The sequence below is a fragment of the Calidris pugnax genome, unplaced genomic scaffold, assembly GCF_001431845.1.
Source record: "Calidris pugnax isolate Ruff unplaced genomic scaffold, ASM143184v1 scaffold247, whole genome shotgun sequence".
NCBI lineage: Eukaryota > Metazoa > Chordata > Aves > Charadriiformes > Scolopacidae > Calidris > Calidris pugnax.
Window position 1 is genome coordinate 647,938 of NW_015090980.1, and position 6,281 is coordinate 654,218.

The following is a 6,281-nucleotide window of genomic DNA, read 5'->3' on the forward strand; positions in this document are numbered from 1 at the left end:
GGAGCGAGCACAGGAGAGGCTGAGGTGGAGGTTGTACAACCTCACCTTGTGAGAGGGAACAGCCTTGGCTGAGAGCTAGAACAAACAAAGAAAATGGGGGGACAGGAGTTGAAGGTCCAACAGAGTATAGTACTCCAGCATATATTACCCTATGGGGTAAGTAGGTCATTAAGGAAAAAGCCCATGGCAACGGAAGCAAGAGCAAACGAGTTAATGGGGCAACGATTGGACCCACAGTCCTCTACAGGCACCTACAGTTATCCTGGGTTTCATGCGTGTCTTGTAGGCAACGGGGAAGGGAAAGGAGGTTTTTGAAAGTAAAGAACAAATCCCTCTGAAAAGCCAGCATGGAAAGCTGACACTGACACAAGGAGGAAAAAAACCTCACAGCATATGTGACGCCAGCTGCCTCTGGAAATATTCTTAAGCTTTATGAAAAAGGAACGTATTCATCTAAATAAAAAGACAAGCAAACAAGAGCAAAGCTTCTCAGAAGCTATTGATGATTGAATTTATAATAAAAGCAAAATTAATCTTAATTTGGCAAACTGCAAAGCTGTCATGTAGTCTAAAAAACTAGCACTGAAGGGGAAAAAAAAAAATACAGGCCAGACGTACAGAGATCCAAATCACTGGTGAATCTCAGTCTTCATAGCCTCCAGGGCAGATTTCTCATTTTCTATGTATTTTGCAAGTACAGCTAGATGGCTTATCAGCTCCCTGAGAATAACAGGATCAATATGTAGATGAGAAAGCTTAATAAGGATAATAAAATTACAACAGCCAAAATAATGTAATTTATGGAGTGCACACAGGCTAAACACCACAAATGCTACAAATAAAAGCTCTGGCAAGGGGAAACGTTTACTGAGTAAGAGTCACCAGCAACATATTAGCAAAGAAACATTCTTTTGTGTTTTTTTTCAAACAAAACCCCTGAATTCTCTTTATATTCCTTAAAATAACTTTGTTTCAGCACATCTCCGTAGAGAAAATAAATTATAAAACAAGATTGAGGTGTACAGAAGGCCACACTCCATCACATACAGTGCATGAGAGAGTTTTTGGCACCAGAACGTGTAAATACACATTCAAACACTTGAATATAAATTGAAAGCAAAACATATACAGGATATAAAGATGAAAAATAAACAAACAAGCAAAAAGAATCAAAAGCAAATAAGGCCACCAGCCCTTACACTCATCACCTCCAGTGAAACACCAGCTGTCCCAGGCTCGGTGGCTCTGGCCACCGCAGGTGGGTTGGTCCATGTCCTCCTCGGGTCTCCCCTCACCACCAAGGACAGACTGATTTGAACCTTATTCAACATGGGACAGAGGCCTCAAAAACATCGGTCTCTCACATTTCAGTGAAATCCAGCTATCAAGAGAGAAGAGCTGCCTTTCCACTGCTCCCACTACACAAAGAGCTTCAGCCTCTCCCATCCGACATGAGATTGCCACCAGATGAGCTCAAATCCTTGGAACTGACCCCACCTGGGGAAGAAAAGGCAATTGCAACCCCAAGACCTAAATCCATGGCAAACATCTGTTGTGGTTTAACCAGAACAACATCTCTTACAGAACTGCTTGAGTTTTAAGTTCCTGTATTCTAATTCCCAAACAAAGCAATTCTCAGAATAAAAAAAAATAATTTAAAAAGCAGCTAAATCAATCTTCTACAAACTATGAGTAATGACTTCAGCTGTAACAGGAGTGCTTGTTTCCTCCACAGCAAGGTCTGCCTTTTTCCCCCCTCCTCCTTCACCCCATCCATCTGCCTCTCACAAGCCATCTGAAATTTTTTAATTGCAAGAGGTCATGAACCCCTGAAATCTCCCCATTGTTTTGCGGAAACTGGTTTTACTCTGGTAACAGGAAAACTACAAAGCTCTTCTATTTTTTTCCCCTCCTTAATGCAGAAGGTAAACGTTGCAGAGCTCTATGCTTAAGAATATCTATAGGGTTCCCATGAATAACAAATGTTGCTTGTTATTAACTGACAACATCAATTAGATTTCCAGGGATCATAAAAGAAAACAGGAAGACAAAGCCAGCCTTAAATCCAAATATTGCTGTGGCAGTGATAATTGTCAGAAGCAGTTTCAGACACATCAAAACAACTCGTGTTGTGCTCCCTGATTGTTTTACGTCCAGAGGGGTGTGCGTAGTGTCATATGGAAGCTTTTAACCATAAACCACCACAAATATTTTGTCCATTGCATCACTTGATTTGAACTACCCGCTGGCAAACTGTACATAATCCAGTCGTGAGGATTTCTTGCGGCTTAAGGGAGACCTTCCCATTTCTGCACCCAAAACACACGCAGGATCCAATCAAGCCTCTGCAGTTCCAGCGGGGACTAACCCAACCCACAGAACACATCGGTGCCTGCAGATGGAGGAATCACTCACGTGCAAACCCCCTTCAAAAGATGCAACACCCCAAGTGGCTTTTCGGAGCGAGGCAGAAATAGCAGGGAGAAGTCACGGTATCACCCAATGGGCTACCTCCCAACCCCGCAGCAGATGTAACTCTAGTTGAGAGGAGAGCAGCTGCCAGGGAGCCTGGATCACACAGTGCCAAGGCACAACACGCGTGAAGCCACCCCTCAGACCGTGACACAAAGACTTGACACTATGCAGAAAGAAAAAAAAAAATTCACATTCGGGGAAAATAATTATTAGGGAACAAGTTAGGTGGTCAACTTCAGAGTGAAGAAGGGAAATAAGAACTTAAAACCCATTCTGATTTACCCTTTCCTACTCGTGCATGGCCTGTAAACAAGATAGTAACGTACTGAATCATCTGGAAACTAATGCCACACAGTCATTTCAGATATCTAAGTAACCAGCTGTGCTATGTGTGTTATACCCACACACGCAAATTTAAAGCTGGAACAGGCACATTATTTCCACAAGGGCCCTCATGACAAATCCATCCCATTTTATTAATAAAACATTACAAAACATCCCTATTATCCATCACATGGGTAAAAGTCAGTTGCAATTATGAGACTCATCATTTGCATTCAGGACCCGCCACGGCAGCTTAAAGACTTCAGGGTTAATTCTGGTGCATCGCTTCAGATCTTCAAACACTGCAGATGCCAAGAGCCCCCCATTCCCCAGCTTCTCCAATGAGAGATGGGTTTGTCTGACATGGTCAAAACACAACCTCAAAGGCACTCACAACTGCATTGTGCGGGTAAATAAACACACTTCATGCAAAACCACAAATATTGCCTCTCTTTGCACGGACACAAATTCACAGCCCCACCACGTTGCAGTGATTTTACTTAAAGCAGCCACATTGCCCCCTGCAACCACCTGACAGCTACAAGGTCAGTTCTTCACCTGGTAATACGTTAAGTACATCTGGAGATTAGCATTCATAATTAGCATGCGATTACAATATTTAGGGTCAGGTTTTGGCAGGCACCCAAGAATAACCAAGCCTGGTTATTAGCCAGTCTGGCCCCACGTAGTGTCCTGTCAGGAGTCGGCCAGGCCAGTGCTCCCCCCCTGAAACCACCCCTCTGCACAACCAAATCATACCTGAAATAAACCCACCACCTCTGAAAATAACAACCTGTGTGAAGCACTGGGGGACTCTTTCCCATATCTCCATATTAAGCACCTGATTAAAGTCAAGTAAAACCAGGAATCAACTTAAATGACTCCATTTTAGCCGTTGGAGAGCCCAACTAGACAGCCTAGTGAGTTTAGAGTTCATTATTCCCTTTTACTCCCTTATACAATTTAATTACTTAACCTCTCACGCTCTCAGAGACCGCAAGCCAAGTGCTACGTCTGCGACAAAAGGTTAACAGACTAATTATTTGACTTAAAATGGGAAAAAAACAGCTTCTAGGGAAAACCAGAGCAGACCCAAGAAACTCAGCACTTCTCAGACCCGTGACTGGTGCCTTGTATTTTGGGAATTTTTAGCCTTTCTGCTACATTTGCCTTATGACTCTTCCCAAGGACCTGCCCCACCCAGGGTGTGGGGACACAAGCTTACAGTCTCTTCAGTAAATTTAAAAAATATCCAACAAACCAACAAAAAACCCCCCCCAAAAAATCACACAGAGTGAGAAGGTGAGGGTACTTCACCAGGTTGCTTCCTTCAGAAGAAAGCTGAAACGCCCCCCAAAGGTATGATGTTCTCCAGCATTTAAAGTCTAATGTTTACATTCATCTCACAGAAAAGTCTGTGGACATTACCTGCACAGTTTAAGCCCCAAGGAAACCATGCAACTTCAGTGAGCAATTTAGAACACATCCGTAGTGCTTCATCAGCGATTAGATATCACCCACAAGTTGGTTTTACCAAATCTCTTACTCATAAGAGCAGAAGGAACATTGACGCAATCAAATTGAGAAAAATACTGGTGTAACCAGGCTGATTTTTTTAAATGAGATGGGTGATACATAAAAAAATAGTGTTAAAAGCACTTAACTCAGCTACATCCTACTGCTGGTAGAGGTTATATTAATAACTTACTACTTTTTCGTAACAAAATGTTCTATTTCAAAGCAGACCCTTCCTTCAAATGACCTCAGAAAAGTTCTGAAACAAAATCCTCCCTGAAACGTTCTCAGATTTGTGTCCTCGTCCTGCATAACTATCCCTACACGAATGCCCTCATTAGATGATGCGCCGATTTAAAAGGACCGGGACCTTATGTAAATGGATGTTATTGCTTTTAATTGCAGCCATAATTATGGGAGTGCCTCCCAACTGAGTAAGGCCACATTAAGCAAACTTACTGGAAACTTCACAAACTGCTCTGCAACATATTGGACAAGCACCAGGAGGCCACAAACGGTACTTACTCAGTCCCATCTCCAGCTCTCTGCAGAGCACTACAAAGTCAATTGACCCTATAAGGGACCGCACTACAAAATCAATTAACCCTAAAAGGGATCATTCCGAATTATATTTGGTTTAGTGTGCCTCACATTAGCTAGTTTCTCTTCAACATCTAACAGTATAAAATGTTTAATTCACAATTAATATTTTTAAAGATTTAAAAATTTTAAAGAGTTTTCAAGTTTCTTCAACATTAACCTTTTTTTTTTTTTTTCTTTTTTCCTCCCCACATTGTGAAGCCACACAAGGACACCAGGACCTGTTACAGAGTCACCACTGAGCCAGGCTACAAGGTGTTGAGAAGGAGGAGCGAGAGCCGTATCCATTTTGGCAGCTCCACCTGCCAACAAATCACTGCTCGTTGAAGACGCCGGCACAAACATCACGTGCATGACCTGAAGAACAACGAAGGGGTTCCAGTTCACCCAGGGGTAAGTGGTGGCCCATCACTGCATCTCAACAGCAGAATTGGGTCCTCCTGCTTTAGTCTGGGCGGTTTGGAAACCACCAACCTTACTGAAATTCATTCCCATGCCCTGGGTTGGAGTCGGGCATGGACAAAGTAGGCAGATGCCTGCTATAATGCCGGCAGAAGCAAAGCAATGAGTGTAAACAAGAGCAATGCTCTGAGTCACCAGACAGGAGACACAACCACTCTATGCCCAGTGATGCCCAATTTTCTACAGCACCAGGCAGCTCAGGGTGCTGGGCCAGGGCTCCCCAGTCCCGTTAACGGACCTGTGTTCAACACCGCTCTGCTTCTGCCTCCGACTCCCCTTCCCCGTCCCACCCCACGGCTGCAGGAGAGCCCAGGAAGCCACCAGGTTTGTCTTCCAGCCTATGCAATATGATTTTCCTGGAAAGGTGGTGGGGGGGAACAAACTGCCCAAACACAACCAAGACTGAGCTGATGTTTAGAAGTTTGGGGGCACTTGCGTCAGAGCTGTCACCCCGCGTTACACAAAGCGCCCCACGAACACGCCAGGCCCCGCGCTCCCTCCTCGGGGAGAGGCAGCCCTTCCCCAGAAAAGGCTCCGACCAGCCAGCAGCCAAATCTCACAGGGCAAGATAAAAAAAAAAAAAAGATGCAGATTACATGTTTTTATGGTGTTGCCATTAGGAATAGGAAAGAACAACCAACCGGTGGGACCGGCGTTTGCCAAAACGCTTGGTTTTACAGCCCCCCTGGGCCAATGGAAAGCATCAACACCCAGAGGAGCACAACGTAAATACGCCTTCCCGCAGACAGTTAAGAAAAAAAAAAAAATCCCTCACAGCAAAGCAATTTCCAAAAATAACTCAGAAAGCAAACAGGCACTGGTAATACGCTACGATTCCCTCTTTCCACGCCGCATCTCCCCAACCTTCCTCCGCACCGGGCTGCCCCCCCCCACCCGCCGTGAAG

At 44.3% G+C, this 6,281-nt stretch overlaps 1 long non-coding RNA gene across 1 annotated transcript in view; it reads left to right on the top strand.

Annotated features, from left to right (window-relative positions):
- Positions 1-5,230: 5,230 nt before the first annotated feature.
- The window catches only part of LOC106894734, a 12,140-nt gene continuing 11,089 nt past the window's right edge, over positions 5,231-6,281 (top strand). Inside the window, exon 1 of the long non-coding RNA XR_001413302.1 lies at positions 5,231-5,307. This is a non-coding gene — a long non-coding RNA (uncharacterized LOC106894734). The remainder of the gene's footprint in view (positions 5,308-6,281) is intronic.